Source organism: Staurois parvus, unplaced genomic scaffold (genome assembly GCF_062004578.1).
Source record: "Staurois parvus isolate SC_StPar_1 unplaced genomic scaffold, SC_StPar_1.0 ptg000517l, whole genome shotgun sequence".
Taxonomy (NCBI): domain Eukaryota; kingdom Metazoa; phylum Chordata; class Amphibia; order Anura; family Ranidae; genus Staurois; species Staurois parvus.
This window is the reverse complement of record NW_028318313.1, coordinates 122,368-140,036: the sequence shown is the minus strand read 5'-3', so window position 1 is coordinate 140,036 and position 17,669 is coordinate 122,368.

Sequence of the window (17,669 nt, the reverse complement as noted above, 5' to 3'; positions counted from 1 at the left end):
ACACAGAGCACTGCCGATCACCGCGCTCCCGGAGCCCCGCATGCATGGTGGGAATGGGAGGACGTCATATGACGTCCTCCCTGAATGAGAGAACCACCTTGCGCCCGTCATTGGACTATATGGCGGGTGGGAGGTGGTTAAAAAGCCACTGAAGACATGAAAGGCTTTCACACGAACGTTCTGCCTGTTTTTCAGGTGGACCCAATTGGAAGCTCCATTCTTCTCTATGGAGCAGCGGGAGTAAACGGACATGTGCCCAAAAGGGATGGATGGAGATCCAATTCCGTTTCCGTCTATCGGATGAAACCGGACAGGCGGTCCATTTTCATCCAACCGTCTATTGAAGAGAGCAAGCTGCTCTGTGTCTGCTCTGCAGCAGTGGAGCGGACACAGCCCTGTCATCTGCTTGCTCAGTGGGGAGACATTTGAACAAGAGGAGGAGCAGAGAAGACTGGATCAACCGGCCTTTTTACACAATGCAGAGGATTAACCCCTTAGGTTCCACAGTGAGTATAACAAGCATGCTTTACTGCATATACGGACTGATTTTACTGTTGTGGGTTTAGTAACACTTTAATACTCTTAGCTTAGTGTGCCTTTGGCAGAGTGAGAGGTAGAGGAGGCATTGCTTAGCATAATGGGCTGTTAGTGTGAGGTAGATGGGGCATTGCTTGAACTTAGGGGGTATTGGTGGGTTTTTTTTTTTTGTTATATTTTATGCTTAAAATAATTATTTTAAAAGTCCAAAGTGTTTTATGTAATTTTCTTGCCATGTTTTTTTTTTAATGGGAAGGGAGGGGCCCCTTTTGGAATCAATTTTAGAAAGCATCATGTTGCCAAGCAACAAAGAGCTTGTGAAGCTCTCATGTGATCAGATGCCAAAAAATAACCCTCTCTCTGCTCTGATGTAGTGTCATGACTGAATATCATCACAACCCATGCTGTCAAAACCATGCTACCATTTAGCACAACCTATCTGTGAGAGTGGCTTCTCAGTTCTGGTTCAGCTGAAGACAAAAAATAGGAACAGAATGTTAGGGCCATGAAAGGTTAAAAAATAGAGAAGTGGCCCATGGGATTGTCACCCCTGTCACCCATTTTGTTTTTTATATAAATTTCACTCTTAATAGAGGGCTGTGATGATTGTTATTCCATGTCTCTCTATGGCTGCTGTGCTGTTTTTTTTTTTCTGCTTTGTGTTTCAGGTAACAAACTGCCTGCTGTTGCTAGGAAAATTTACCGCAGCTGCTGAGCACTGGATTGGTGACAAATCTTTAGGCGGGAAACATCTAGCCAATGAGTGTAACCTTTCACTTCTATCCTCCTCCTGTCACTGGGCGGAGTCAGCATTTACCTCAGGTCTGTCAGCTGGACTCACCTCTGGATTCTCCTCAGCCTTCCTTCTGGATCTTTTGACCTGTTCTTCCACCCTCCTTCTCTTTTGTTAATGTTTCCCTCGTTGCAGTCCATCTTTATGTGGGATAATGTCGCCCACTTTGTGGGTGTCCAGTGGTTGGTACACTGTTATTTGGTTGGTATAAGATATTGCTGCTTGAGTCTTGCTGACTAAGCATGTTGGTCTGTTATCGGTTAACAGTGGCTCTGTTTGGTGTTGAAGTTCATTTCATAATTAAAATTGATTTAAACCCAATAAAGGGGCTGCAGCCTAAACTTTTCCACAATCCTTGTTGTGTGATTATTGTATTATTTAGGTATGTTCTTATGGTATGATGGGTGTAAAATCCCAGGAACATTGAACACGACCTCAGTTGCTTTGTCTACCATCACCCCAGACTTTGAGACACTTATCAAGAGCAAGAAGCATCCCCAGCTTTCCCATTAGTTCTAATTAATTTAATATGTTTCTATTGCCATTTATTTTACTGGGTTTTTACCTCAACAGCACTTTCATTTACACTAGTGCTGTGATTCCTGTACTATCAATTTTGGAAGGAAGCTGCTTACTGTTTTAAAAAGTACACATAAATTGCAGGATACTTCACAAGTTGTTTTGTGGAATAAATTATGTTTCAGAAATTAAATTATTTTTGAGTTGTGACTTAATGACCAAAAAAAAATATGGGTCTCGAGCAGGGGCGGACTGACAACTCATGGGGCCCCTGGGCAATAGGGGATCATGGGGCCCCTGTGTCCTTGCCCAAACTCAAAAAAGCCTATGAAAAAGGTACCAGGGGCATCTCATGGGGCCCCCTACTGACCCTGGGCCCTCGGGCAGTGCCCGAGTTTCCCAATGGTCAGTCCGCCACAGGTTGAGAGCCACTGTTCTAGAGAAGCTGTGTGCTATTAGGCTTCTTCCTGGATAGCCACATTCCGGTTCTGACTGTGGAGGGCCTCTCCCCTGGCTACAGAATATTTATCCAGCTGCCTCTGTCTCATCAGGTGTGACCTTTCTGAGCTGCTGAGGGAAGGATACGCTCCACCACACTTCCATATACACTGCTCAAAAATGAGGGTGGCACGAGGGCCCAATGTCCTCTAGTGGGCCATGTGCGCACTGCCTGGCATCATAGAGCTTGATTGGCATTTGCCATTTAACACCAGAATTGGCAGGTCCTCCACTGGCACCCTGTGCTTTTCACAGATGAGAGCAGGTTCACCCTGAGCACATGTGACAGACAAGAAAGGGTCTGGAAAAGCAGTGGAGACTGTTATGCTGCCTGCTACATCGTTCAGCATGACTGTTTTGGTGGTGGGTCAGTGATGGTCTGGGGAGGCATATCCATGGAGGGACGCACAGACCTCTACAGGCTAGACAATGGCACCCTGACTGTCAGATATTGGGATGCAATCTTTGGACCCATTGTCAGACCCTACGCTGGTGCAGTGGGTCCTGGGTTCCTCCTGGTGCATGACAATGCCTGACCTCATGTGGTGAGAGAATGCAGGCAATTCCTGGAGGATGAAGGAATTGATACTAATAAATGGCCCCCACGCTCGCCTGACCTAAATCCAATAGAACACCTCTGGGCTAACATGTTTTGGTCCATCAGACACCGCCAGGTTGCACCTCAGACTGTCCAGGAGCTCAGTGATGCCCTGGTCTAGATCTGAGAGGAAATACACCAGGATACCATCTGTCATCTCATTAGGAGCATGCCCCAATGTTGTCAAGCATGCATACAAGCACGTGGGGGCCATACAAACGGAGTACCATTTTGAGTTGCTGCAATTAAATTTCAGCAAAATGGACTAGCCTGCTGCATCATTTTTTCACTTTGATTTTTGGGTTGTCTTTGAATTCAGTCCTCTGTAGGTTGATCATTTTCATTTCCATCAAATGATGGGGTATCCTTACGTTCCTAACACATTACCCAGTCCATATCAGTATAGATATCCAGCATGAGATTTTTCCCCATTGAGATCTGATGTGTTTCTTTAATTTTTTTGAGCAGTGTGTGTGTTTCACCAGTTTACTTTGATTATATCTTCTCCACATGGACTTGTACAAAGGTCCAACCATGGCTATCAAAGCTTCACTATTGGCAAATAGAGAATCAACAGTTTTGTAATTCCCAGTATGGTATGAAAACAAATTATATGCCATTTTTGCTTCTTTACCCCTGATAGATCTTTGATAGATCTGCATCTGTGGTGTCACTGGAAGAAAAAAATGTCCCTGCATCAGTGGTATCACTGGAAGGAAATCGTGCCTTTATGTTGGTGGAGTCACTGGAAGAAAACAATGTCTGTGCAGTAGTGTCACTGGAGGGATGAAATGCCCATGTGTATGTGTTGTCACTGGAAGGAAATAAAGTACCTTTGTTGGTGGTGTCACTGGAAGAAAATAAATCCAACAGTTTTGCAATTCCCAGGATGTTCTGAAAACAAATTACTATTTTACACTGATAGATTAGCCTGTAACTGTACAAACAGAGCTATTATCCTTTGTTGTTTTATCATGTTCTGGACCAAGCCAAGGAGATCCGCGGAAGTGACCAACATCAGGCCATATCTTGCCCATTATGTGGGATGCCTGAAGCAATATGAGGCATTTAGGACAGCCCAACTACAGTGAAGAAATATGGGAAGTAATGTATCAAACAAGGGATAGGAGATATATTGGGGGGGGGGGGGGGGTTCCTCATTCATAGATCATTCAAGGCAGCAACAACGTGAAACCTAATGGGTAGAACTTTCTGAACTCTTTGTCCCTTTTAATTCTTATGCACAAGTTTAGAACATGAAAAGCAAGTTGGTTGGTTGCTTTGTGCAACATAGAGAGCCTGTGGTTTGTGGAAAGGCAAGATAATCCAGGCTTGGAGTGGTACATTTAATTTAAAGAGGAAACAATGTTTTGGGGTAAATCAATACTTCATTTTATATATTTTTTAATTATGCATTTATACTGGACTGGAGGTTCTCAGCCTTGACGAGATCAGGGCTTGGTACATTTGTGTGTAAAGCCTACGTTTACTTAATAAATAAGCAGAAGGGCCATTGCTTACTTTCAGTGTGATCTGTCTGTTGTGCTGCTGTATCCCCATTTAACAGAAATCTTCCTCCTCCATTGCGGCAGGGGTTAGAAGTAAGGGAGCAGTGACAGGCACTCATCAAGAGTACAGACTATGCCCACCATTTCCTCCTAGCCTCTATTTATAGAAGCAGTAAAACAGCCTAAAGACTTTCCAATCAACTGCATGTCCTCCATTCATAGAGGCTTTAGTGCAGACAGTACTAATCCACAAAATGGAGGAATTAGAAGCAGGGAGAGCCATGCACCACAGGTCTACATGTACAGCTTTATCACCAACACGGAGAACACGTAGCATAGGAGTGACATCTCCAGATCTCATGAGACTATCAGTCACAGGCAGAGTGTCTTAGAAGATCTCATACTGCAGATATACAGCTAGGAGCCTCAAGGCACAGAAAGTGTGCTGCTATTCTTCACCCAGAATTTAAAAAAATAGGTAAACCTTTTAGGGTACTGCCTATAGCAAATAACATTTTACATGTTAGCTCTTAGCCAGAAATTAACTCTTTAGATTTAAAGTGGTTGTAAAGACAATTCTATGCATGAAGGTAAAAAAAACTGTGTGCAGCCCCCCACCCCAATACTTACTTGAGCCTGATCACGATCCAGCAAGGTGCATGAGAGCTTCAGCTCTCTGGGGACTCTCCTTCCTCATTGACTCCAGCTGCTGTAAGTCACAGCCAGTGAACCAATGAGAAGAAAGAGGGGGTGGGGCCTATTTGCAGCTGTGTGTGTGAATAGACATACCGAGGAGTGGCTCGGGAGCGTGCCTGCTTGGGCACCGCTATAGCAAGCTGCTTGCTGTGGGGGCACTTGGCAGGAGGGAGGGGTCAGGAGTGCCGGCGGGGGACCTGGGAAGGAGGAGGATTGGGGCTGCTCTGTTCAAAACCATTGCACAGAGATGATACGTATGACATGTTTGTTTTATGTTTTTTTTTGGGGGGGGGGTTTAAATATTGCTTTAACATCACTTAAAGTACATTTTATTTATTTTGCTTAAAATAAAATACAGCATGTAAAATTAATCTATGGTCACACTGTAAAATCGTATATTCATTTCCACGTTATATTTCAATTATTTCTACCCTACTCCTAATAATCTAAACAACCCTGAAGTTCGTAAACTTACTTTTATGAAGATGTCACTTTCTGTGACATGTATTCCCTATGCTCTGTGCATAGGCACTGCTGTGCCATACATTTCACAGAGTCTGCCTTCTGCACTACAGAGGTGCTGAGAGGAGGAGTCTCAGGAAGCCGAGTCAGTACAGGAATCACTGTGTGCAAGCAGAAAGGTACCATAGGATATGTAGTCCTTAGAAATAAAAAGTAAACCGAAGGGAGAAGCTGCAAAGCATGCAGGGAATCCAGGAAGTTGTGGAAAGACATGCAGAACGCACAACATGAAAAGGAGATTTTTCAGATTCCTTCCTCTTCTATTTGTACATTGTATACTGGAATGTAAAAACTACTATTGCCTTATAAATGCCTATATCACTTATAACCATTGATAATATTGTATGTTTTTCTGTATGCAAGTTTCTGGGCACTTTATAAATAATGTACAAAATTCACATTTTAGACCTAAAGATTACATAAAGTGTTACTACATTCACTATATCTGGGCTCTCACAGTACACAGAAGGAAATGCAATTATTTTTGTAGATATAAACTGCTAAATACCTTTTCTCATCAGCAGTTAGAGCAGTCTTGTGACTTCTATCAGTGTCCAGGCAAACACATGTTAAAGCTTGTAGGAGGAGTTTTCATTCTTCCCTGATTGTCCTATGAGTCTGCATAACCCCTGACCCTCTGGACAGCGCTGATTGACCCTGTGTTGATCACATGCACTCTCCCAAAAAAAAAAAACTAATAATACACACCAAACTGAGCAGGTGCAGCTTGCCCCCAAGGCTCTGTTCTATCAGGGTATGGATTGGGGACAGTAGAAGGGGAGGATTAGAAAAGACAGGATCAAACAGCCTTTTTACACAATGTGGAGGATTGACCTCTTAGGTTAGTATGTGAGTATAACAAGCATGTTTTACTGCATACAGGTGCATCTCAATAAATTAGAATATCATCAAAAAGTTAATTTATTTCAGTAATTCAATTCAAAAACTTAAACTCATATATTATATAGATTGATTACACACAGAATGATATATTTCAAGCATGTATTTCTTTTAATTTTCAGTATATCAGAAAATTTGAATATTGTGAAAAAGTTCAATATTGTAGGCTCATGATGTCACACTAATCAGCTAATTAACTCAAAACACCTGTAAAGTTTTTTTGAGCCTTTAAGCACTTGCCTACCGGGCACTTTTATCTCCTTCCTGCCCATACCAATTTCCAGCTTTCAGAGCTGTTGCACTTTTAATGACAATTGCGTAGTCATGCAACACTGTACCCATATAAAAATTTTATCACATTTTTTTCACACAAAAAGAGCTTTCTTTTGGTGGTATTTAACTGCCACTGGGTTTTTTATTTTTTTGCACTATAAAGAAAAAAGAGCAAAAAACTTGAAAAAAAAAGTTTTTCTTTGTTTCTATTATAAAATTTTGCAAACAGGTAAATTTTCTCCTTCACCAGTGTGCATTGTTTAGGCAGCACTGATGGGCACTGATAGGCTACACTGGTGGGAATTGATGAGGCACTGATGATGCTACACTGATGGGCACTGATAGGCGGCAATGATGGGCACTAATAGGTGGCACTGATGGGCACTGACTGACAGCACTAACTGGTGGTGCTGTTGGGTGGCACTGATGGGCACTTTTGGGGCTGCACTGATAATCAGTGCAGATTTCCTCTGTGACACTTGCCGGTTATCAGCAGTACTTTCCTCACACTGTGACAAACGTGAGGAAAGTGCTGCTGACAACCGGCAACTGTATTTACTTTGTGATCAGCTGTGTCCAATCATGTGGTAAAAGGCTGCTGTGATTGGCCTTTTACCTTGTCGTGATCAGCTGTGTCCGTGGGACACAGCATTAATGGACAGCACCAAAGGCGCGCTGGAGGGGCGTTCTGGGAGGACATCATATGATGCCCTCCCAGAACTGGCCAACTGTGCTGTATCCATCATCCTGCTATAGTGCAGTTGTAAAGTGGTTAAATGGTCTCTCAGTCTGGTTCAGTAGGTTACACAATCATGGAGAAGACTGCTGCCTTGACCGTTGTCCAGAAGACAGTCATTGACACCCTCCACAAGGAGGGTAAGTCACAAAAGGTAATTGCTAAAGCTGGCTGTTCACAGTGCTGTATCCAAGCATACTAATGGAAAGTTGAGTGGAAGGAAAAAGTGTGGTAGAAAAAGGTGCACAAGCAACAGGAATAACCACAGCCTTGAGAGGATTGTGAAGCAAGACCATTCAAGAATTTGTGGACTATGGCTGGTGTCAATGCTTCAAGAGCCACCACACACAGACTTATCCAGGATATGAGCTACAACTGTCACATTCCTTGTGTCAAGCCACACCTGAAACAGAGACAACGTCAGAAGCATCTTACCTGAGCTAAGCCAACATTTCTATATTAAAAATCCTTTTTTATTGGTCTTATGTAATATTCTAATTTATTGAGTTATTGAATTTTGGGGTTTCACTAGCTGTAAGCCATAATCATCAAAATTAAAAGAAAAGTGCTTGAAATATATCGCTGTGTGTAATGAATCTGTATAATGTATGAGTTTCAGTTTTTTTTATTTAATTAGTGAAATAAATTAACTTTTTGATGATATTCTAATTTATTGAGATGCACCTGTATACAAAAAGTAACACTCTAAAACCCCACAAACACTATCCATGGAATTCATAAAGACTAGCTAAGACAAATTAAAACAAAACTAAAAAAATATTTTTATTGGTTTTTGAAGAAGAAAGGGTACAAAACAGAGCCTCTGGACATTCCCTGGCTCGACACAACACAATTAAAACATAAACAAGAAAAAATAAACCAGTAGTGCACTCAACATCTTCAAACCACCTCAGGTGACACACGAGGACGGTCAGGGACTATAGCATTCTTAGTATCTCAAGAGAACAAATGTGATGAAGGGAGGGGGCATTGCATTATAGGTCCCCAGCAAAAGTAACCATATTACCTCTACACAATAAAGCAGCGTTAGAGGGTCATTAACCATTTGCCGCCCGGCCTATAGCTGTTTGGCGGCCGCAAAAATGCTTTAGCTTTCCAGGGTGTACGCCATTTGGCACATGCACAGTTTGCGCGGTTGCAGAGCCGCTCAGCGGCGCGATCTGTCACCGGCCATATACCTCGGACGCGGTCGATGACAGATCTGAGTACCGGCCCCCGTTGCCGGTACCATGTGACCTGCTGTGACCAATCACAGCAGGTCACATGACAGTTGTATACAATGGATGGCTTCATTCATGCCATCCATTGTGTACTAGTGCCTAGCTGTGAATGGTCACAGCAGGTCACATGCACATGTCATGTGATTAGCTGTGGCCAAATCACAGCTAAGCACAAAAAAAAAAAAAAAAAAAAAAAAACCTGAATGAATCGATTTCATTCAGGTAAATGCTTGCTTATAGCAAAGTAATTCTTTGCTATAAGCAAATTGTGTAAAAAAAAAAAAAATACTGATCACTTCCCCAAAGTAGTACAATGTTACTATGGTAACATTGTACTACTTTGGTCATAGTAAAAAATGTAATAAAAAATTAAAAATAATAAAAAAATAAAAAAATATATATTTTTTTTTTTTCATACTGTCACCAGTCAGTGTCCCTGTTTACCGCCATGCCAGTTATATGATGATGCTGTACTGCACTGGTGACAGTATGTAAAAACAAAATAGTGAAAATAATTTTTTCATTTTCCGAAAAATTATGACAAAAAAATACAACTTCAAAAAACTCGCCATGCCTCTTATGAAGTACGTCGGACTGTCTACTCTGCAAAAAGTGGTCATTTGGGGGATATCTGTACTATTCTGACATTCTTGGACCTCAAGAAATTAGATTGGCTGTCAGTACTTCAGGATTGATCAATATTCAGATCTATACCATAGTTTGTGAACTCTATAACTTTCCTACAAACTAAATAATACATCCTAATTTGAGTTATTTTCACCAAAGACATGTAGCAGAATACATCTCGGCCTAAATTTATGAAGAACAATTATTTATTTGTAAACTTTTATAACAGAAACAAAGAAAAACGTGTTTTTTTTCAAAATTTTTGGTCTTTTTTTGTTATTTAGCAAAAAATAAAAACCCCGGCGGTGATTAAATACCACCAAAAGAAAGCTCTAGTTGTGTGAAGAAAATGATAAAATTTTAGTTTGGGTACAATTTTGTATGACCGCGCAATTGTCATTCAAAGTGTGAGAGCGCTGAAATGTGAAAAATGGCCTGGGCAGGAAGGGGTAAAAGTGCCCGGTATTGAATTGGTTAAACTATTGACTAGATACCACCTAAACTTCCCAGGGCAAAAACAGGGTTTCTTATTTTAAGATGTCCCTTCTTCCTCTTATGCCACATTAGCATTGACAGTGGAGGATGCTTCCAGCCAGATATCCCATATTTTGCGGAAGTTTTTCGGACACCCCCTAGACATATATGTCATTTCATAGAATGATATTACTAAATTAAATAGAACTTTCCAAGAATTCAGTGATGGGGGTTGGTCAGCTTTCCATTTTAAGACTATAGCCTTCCTGGCATAAAAGAGTAATAAACCCAGCAATGATCTAGTTGCCCTGGTGAACACCAGAGCACTGACCAGGCCCAATAATCATACTACTACATTTTATGTTGAATTTGGTGCATTTATTGCTCCACAATGTAAAAGTGGAAATATGGTGCATGATTTGCTGCCAGAACCAAAAATGTTTCAGCTGAAAGTAAAGGACCTGTAAAAAATTATCATAGTTGCAATTTTTTATGTCACACAATATTAGCACAATGTTTATCAATCCCTTATTTTCATTACAAATACATTGTTAGTGCCCACAAACACAATTTTTGGTAGAATATACACTCACTAGCCACTTTATTAGGTACACCTTGCTAGTACCGGGTAGAAACACCTTTTTGCCTTCAGAACTGCCTTAATTCTTCGTGGTAGAGATTCAACACGGTGTTGGAAACATTCCTCAGAGATTTTGGTCCATATTGACATGAGTTACAGTTGTCTTTCTATCATCTTGAACCAGTCTGCCCATTCTTCTCTGACGTCAACAAGGCATTTCTGTCCACACAACTGCCACTCACTAGATATTTTCTCTTTTTTGGACTGTTCTCTGTTAACCCTGGAAATGGTTGTGCATGAAAATCCCAGTAGATCAGCAGCTTCTGAAATACTCAGACCAGCTTGTCTGACACCAACAACCATGCCACGTTCAAAGTCACTTAAATCCCCTTTCTTCCCCATTCTGATGCTCAATTTGAACTTCAGCAAGTCATCTTCACCTTGTCTACATGCCTAAATGCATTGAGTTGTTGCTATGTGATTGGCTGATTAGCAATTTGTGTTACTAAGCAATTGAATAGGTATACCTAATAAAGTGGCCGGTGAGTGTAAAAGATGAGGTTGCATCGAATACTTAGATAAGAAACATGTCAATTCTTAAAATTGCACAGCACCTATGATGTGGTGACAAAGAACAGTACCCAAAATTGTCCATAGGCAATGCTTTATAGGAGAAGTGTGACAATAAAAAAACAAACAGCTATAGCTGTAGCTTCACTGTAATGCTGCAGCTTCCGACGCTGGCTCTAGGCCTGAGATCTGAGAGATTATATGACCGCTGATCACTCTGCTCTCAGTCAGTTCTGGGCAGAGAGTGGTCTGTGCTTTTCCCCTTCAGAGCTCACTGGAACGCTAGGCTGTGGATGGGGACAGTAGCAGCTGGCTCAGCCTGAGAGGCTGAGCCAGCTGCTGATCAGGTATCTGGATGGATCCCAACATTATTGTTGAGATCCTTCCAGAGCCTGGAGCAGCTCTGTAACATCAGCCAGCAGCAAGCTGTATCCCACTGTCAGCTGGTTCTGGGTCACAGGAGTGCAAAATTGAGGGCGTTCCTGTGACCCAGAAGAGAAGTATGGCTAAAAAGCTCTGGTCATACTTCCCTTTTAAAAGCCTTTACTGTCATCAGTTTAGAGTTAACCGTGAATGATGACCCTAGAATTATTTCTATCACTTCAGGTTGCCCAGTGATACCCAACATGTGTAACCTAGTCATCAGTTTCATACCTTGATACATTTAACACAGAGATTGTGATTGATTGGCTTTTTTCTGGGCCAGGTAGGGGGATGACAGTGCTGAAACCGGAAGTGAGGGAATGCTCGTTGCTTCCAGGTTCATTCACTGGAGGGACGAATTTGGGGCAAGGTGGTCACACTAGTGACAGTTCCATGAACTGCTCCTGTCTTGTCACACACCATGTCACTGGAATACTGTAATTTCACAATTTGAGTACTCTGCGGCACATACAGGATGATAATAGTAGTCTCACAGTCGCCTGCTCTGCCAGTAAGCAGTGTCCTGGTGTGCTTGGCACTAATTCAGCATGAGCAGTGTGTTATGATCCGCCGGTGGTGCCTCAGGCTGCCAGCTGGCGGACCTACTCAGAGCGTGGGGTCTAAGCCCGGGCTGTGCTTTCACCAGGGCCCCTGATGGTGGGGATGGACTTAAAACAGTCCCGGGCCAGGTCACGACCTCCGAGCAGGCCCCCCAGTGGCCGAGGAGACCTTTGGGGACAGGTACCGGGAGAGCCAGATGTGAAGTGGCTAACGGCCCTAGCAGGGTAACAACTGATCGTGAGCCCGTGAGGGTAAGCGGGGTACAGAATCAGTAGGCCAAGAGTAGTCGGGTCACACGCAGGGTCAGCAGGGGGTATCAATCCGTAGAATGGTCAGGGCAATCCGGGTCAAACGCAGGAGCAGGCAGAATAGTCAGGGTCAATCCAGGTCAAAACGCAGGGACAGGCAGAATAGTCAGGGTCAATCCGGGTCAATCACAGGGGCAGGCAGCGTAGTCAGGGTCAATCAGGGTCTCAGGCAGGTACAGGAACTTCAGGATCACAGGAAGACCTTGCGGCAACTTGTGACAGTGCAGGGCATCTTTAAATAGTGCGCCCTGCACTGTCATTGGCTGGCTAGGACGCGCCCCCGGCTGTCATTGGACGCCTGAGGCGCGCCCGCGGCTCCTACTGCGCATGCGCGGCGTCCTGTCAGCCGCGGCTCGCCGGGCCCTGGTGCCTGTGTCCCGGCGCGATCTGCCGCCACCGCGCATGCGCGAGGGACGGAGCCGCGATCGCGGCTCCATGGGCCGTGATCCCTGACATTGCCCCCCCCCAATGGGCACCCTCCGGGAGCCCCACTGATCTCTCCACCGCGGGTGAGCACGAAAAAACTCCCGGATGAGCCTGGGCGCGTGAACGTTCCGGGCGGGTTCCCATGAGTTCTCCTCAGGACCATACCCCTTCCATTTTATCAGGAACTGCGTCTGGCCTCCCCTCCTTCGGCAACTGAGGACAGTCTCCACTTCATATTCCTCCTGGTCACCTATGGTGACTGCCTCGGGAGGTCTAGATTCACGGTCCGGGAAGGGATCCGGTCTAGAAGGCTTCAGGAGGGACACATGGAACACAGGATGTATCCTGAGTGTCTGCGGAAGCTCGAGCTCGTAGGCCACCCTGTTGATGACTCGTTTTACAGGAAACGGGCCAATGTACTTGGGTCCCAGCTTCCTTGAAGGGCACAGCATCTTCAAATTGGTCGTTGCTAGCCAAACCCGATCTCCCGGTCGAAGCAGTAATTCTCCTCTTCTCTTACCGTCGAATGCTCGTTTACTGTCCTCTTGGGCTTTAGCGATGGCTTCCTGAATTGTCTTGTTATTGACTGAAAGGAATTCCAAGATGTCTTGAGATGCCGGTACCGGATTCTCAGGCATAAGGTCAGGGAGGAATGTGGGATGATACCCGTAATTGGCATAGAACGGGGATTGACCCGTAGCTGAATGACTCGAGTTATTGTACGAGAATTCCGCGGAAGGCAGCAACGACAGCCAGTCATCCTGGAGGTAAGACGTGTAGCACCGCAAGTATTGTTCCATCGTCTGGTTGGTCCTCTCAGTTTGGCCATTGGTCTGTGGATGGTAGGCGGATGAAAGCGATAGCTTGATTCCCAGCGATTTACATAAGGCTTTCCAGAATCTGGAGGTGAATTGGACCCCCCGATCGGACACTATATCTTCGGGAACCCCATGAAGCCTCACCACTTCCTTGATGAAGATCCGTGCCGTTTCTGGTGCTGATGGGGTCTTCTCCAAGGGCACGAAATGTGCCATCTTTGAAAAGCGGTCGACGACCACCATTATTGCAGTGTAGCCCTGGGATGGTGGAAGTTCGACCACGAAATCCATGGCTATCATCTGCCAGGACCGCTTGGGTATGGGCAATGGACGTAACAGTCCCCATGCCCTAGTTCTGGAGGGCTTGTTCCTTTGACAGGTGGGACAAGTTCGGACGTAATGCTCACAATCCTTGATCATGTCTGGCCACCAGAACGAGCGCCGTAATAGATCCAGAGTTTTCGTTACCCCGAAGTGGCCCGCCATTGGATGGTCGTGGCAGTGCCCCAGGACCAAGGTTCGCACTTCTTCTGGGACCATGATCCGGTTTTCCTTCCAAAACAGCCCCCCCTGGCTCTGGAGGGGTGACCCAGACGGAACTGGTAATCCTACGGAAGCATCGAGAAGCCGGGAGCGAAGTTCCGTTTGTAGAGCGAGGAAACTCCCAGAAGGCAAGATGGTGTCCGGCAGCACAGCGTCGTCGGGGTCCTCGAACATGCGGGACAGAGCGTCTGGTTTAGTGTTCTTAGACCCGGGTCGGTACGTTATATGGAATGAGAATCGAGAAAAGAAAAGGGCCCATCTTGCTTGGCGAGGTCTCAGTCGTTTCGCCGTTCTTAAATATTCAAGGTTTTTGTGATCTGTGAATATTAGAATTGGGTGCGTGGCTCCCTCCAATAAATACCTCCATTCTTCAAGAGCAGTTTTTATGGCCAGAAGCTCCCGATCTCCAATGTCATAGTTACGTTCCGCTGGTGTCAACTTCCTGGAGAAGAACGCCACGGGGTGCAGTAGTTCCTTGGTACCATTCCTTTGGGATAACACCGCACCTACCGCATTTTCGGAGGCGTCCACTTCCAAAACATATGGGAGGGAAGAATCTGGATGGCAGAGAATGGGAGCAGAGGTGAACAATTCTTTGAGTCTTTCAAATGCCGTCTGCGCTTCGGGAGTCCACTTAAAGCGGACCCCTAGTTTCGTCAGTTGTGTGATTGGGGAGACCAGACCGGAGAAGTTCCTAATAAACTTCCTGTAAAAGTTAGAGAACCCAATGAAGCGCTGTACCCCTTTTTTGTCGGCGGGTATTGGCCAATCCAAGATCGCCGTGACCTTCTGGGGATCCATCGCGACCCCCGCGGAAGAGAGAACCAGTCCCAAGAACGTTATCTCGTGCTGTTCAAAACAGCATTTTTCTGCCTTCGCGTATAGCCCGTGTAGACGCAACCGTTCTAGTACCCGTATTACGTGACCCCGATGAACCTCCCGTGAGGGGGAAAAAATTAGGATGTCATCCAAGTAGACCACCACGAAAATGTCGAGAAAATCACGAAAAACATCGTTGATAAAGTGCTGAAAGGTCGCCGGAGCATTACAGAGCCCGAACGGCATCACCAAATATTCATAGTGGCCGAATCTCTTACGGAATGCCGTCTTCCACTCATCCCCTTCCCTGATACGGACTAGGTTATAGGCCCCCCGCAGGTCTAATTTAGTAAATATCGTTGCGGATCTCAATCTCTGGAGGAGCTCGGGGACTAGGGGCAAAGGATAACGATTTTTTACTGTTATTTTGTTCAGGTCACGGTAGTCAATGCAAGGCCGTAACGATTTGTCTTTCTTCTCTACGAAGAATAATCCGGCCCCGGCTGGGGATGTGGATGGACGAATAAATCCCTTCCGTAGGTTTTCGTCAATATAATCCCTCAGCACACCCGATTCTGTTTCGGACAAGGGGAAGATACGGCCGAATGAGATTTCAGATCCGGGTAGGAGGTCTATGGGGCAGTCGTAGGAACGGTGCGGAGGGAGAACATCTGCTCCTCGCTTACTAAAGACGTCTAAGAAGTCGTGGTAGGCCGGAGGAATAACCTGGGATAGATTGGTGTCGCCATCCAAGCACAGGAGGAACCGGGGCACCATGGGTCCTGTGACGTGGCAGTGACTCAAACAATAAGGGGAGCGAAATTGAATTGTCCCCTTTTCCCAGTCAATCTGGGGGTTATGGGCCCTCAGCCAAGGGAGCCCCAGAATGACTGGAAAAAGGGGGGACGCGATGGCATCCAGGCGGAGGAACTCCTGGTGATGGTCTGCCATTGTGGTGAAAATGGGTGGTGTCTCCTGGTCCACCACCCCTGATTTTATACGGGACCCATCTGCCAAGAAGATGTTGAACCCCCTTTCTTTGGTCTGGAGTGGGATCTTTTGCCGGTGGGCAAAGGTCAGGTCGATGAAGCAACTACAGGCTCCTGAGTCAACGATTGCGGTCACCGACAATGTTCCTCCGGGGAGCTGCAAAGACACAGGAATGGCCAGGTAACTCGACTGATCATCCCTTCCTGCAGGTAAAGTAAGAGAAACGGGCGTGGACTTACTCATTTTAGCAGGACACGAGCGCACCTGATGACCAGCTTCCCCGCAGTACAGACATAGGTTCCGTGATAGTCTCCTCTGACGTTCCTCGACCGATAAGTGGGAACGGGCCAATCCCAGTTGCATGGGTTCCGGGTTGTCCCCTGTTTCCGTGCTTCGCGGATGGTTCCCTGGGGTTGGAGCTGTATCTCTGGACGGAATCCATGCCACCCTTTGACCCTGGCTGCTCCTTTCCAGCCGACGTTCCCTTAGTCTACGGTCAATTTGTATGGCCAATTCGATCAGTTTTTCCAGGGTGTCAGGTAGACCTACTCGTGCGAGTTCGTCTTTGAGAGACTCAGACAGCCCGATGCGGAACTGGTGACATAAGGCCGCATCGTTCCATCTGGTGTCTCCCATGCAACGTCTAAAGTCGGCCGCATATTCCTCGGCTGCCCGGCGGCCCTGCCGTAGTGAGTATAGGGTAGTCTCTGCGGATGCAGCCCGCTGAGGGTCGTCATACAAGACGGCCATGGCCCGAAAGAACTCGGTCACGGAGTCAAGATGTGGGTCGTGCCCCTCCATCAGACGATGAGCCCAATCCTGGGGCTCATCCTGCAGGAGAGAGACTATAAACCCCACCTTGATGGACTCGGTGGTGAACGTGCGGGGCTGTAAGTCAAAGTACAGGGTACACGCACTTCGGAAGGCTCGGAAGCGGTTCCGGTCACCACGGAATCGCTCTGGCAGGGGAACGCGGGGTTCGGGAGCTAGGGGTGTGGCAACCGCTCCGGATCCCGGGTTAGCGGGAGGTTCTGCAGGTGGAGGACTCTGAGCAGGGGGAGTCAGGGGAGCTAATGAATCCATGCGGTCCTCCAGTCGGGCGCAGCGACTGTGGAAGTTCTGGAAAGCTTGGGTCAAGGTTGCCAGGTGCTGACAAATATCCTCTAGGGACGCCGGTACACTTCCTGGCTCTGTCATGGCCGCAAGGTACTGTTATGATCCGCCGGTGGTGCCTCAGGCTGCCAGCTGGCGGACCTACTCAGAGCGTGGGGTCTAAGCCCGGGCTGTGCTTTCACCAGGGCCCCTGATGGTGGGGATGGACTTAAAACAGTCCCGGGCCAGGTCACGACCTCCGAGCAGGCCCCCCAGTGGCCGAGGAGACCTTTGGGGACAGGTACCGGGAGAGCCAGATGTGAAGTGGCTAACGGCCCTAGCAGGGTAACAACTGATCGTGAGCCCGTGAGGGTAAGCGGGGTACAGAATCAGTAGGCCAAGAGTAGTCGGGTCACACGCAGGGTCAGCAGGGGGTATCAATCCGTAGAATGGTCAGGGCAATCCGGGTCAAACGCAGGAGCAGGCAGAATAGTCAGGGTCAATCCAGGTCAAAACGCAGGGACAGGCAGAATAGTCAGGGTCAATCCGGGTCAATCACAGGGGCAGGCAGCGTAGTCAGGGTCAATCAGGGTCTCAGGCAGGTACAGGAACTTCAG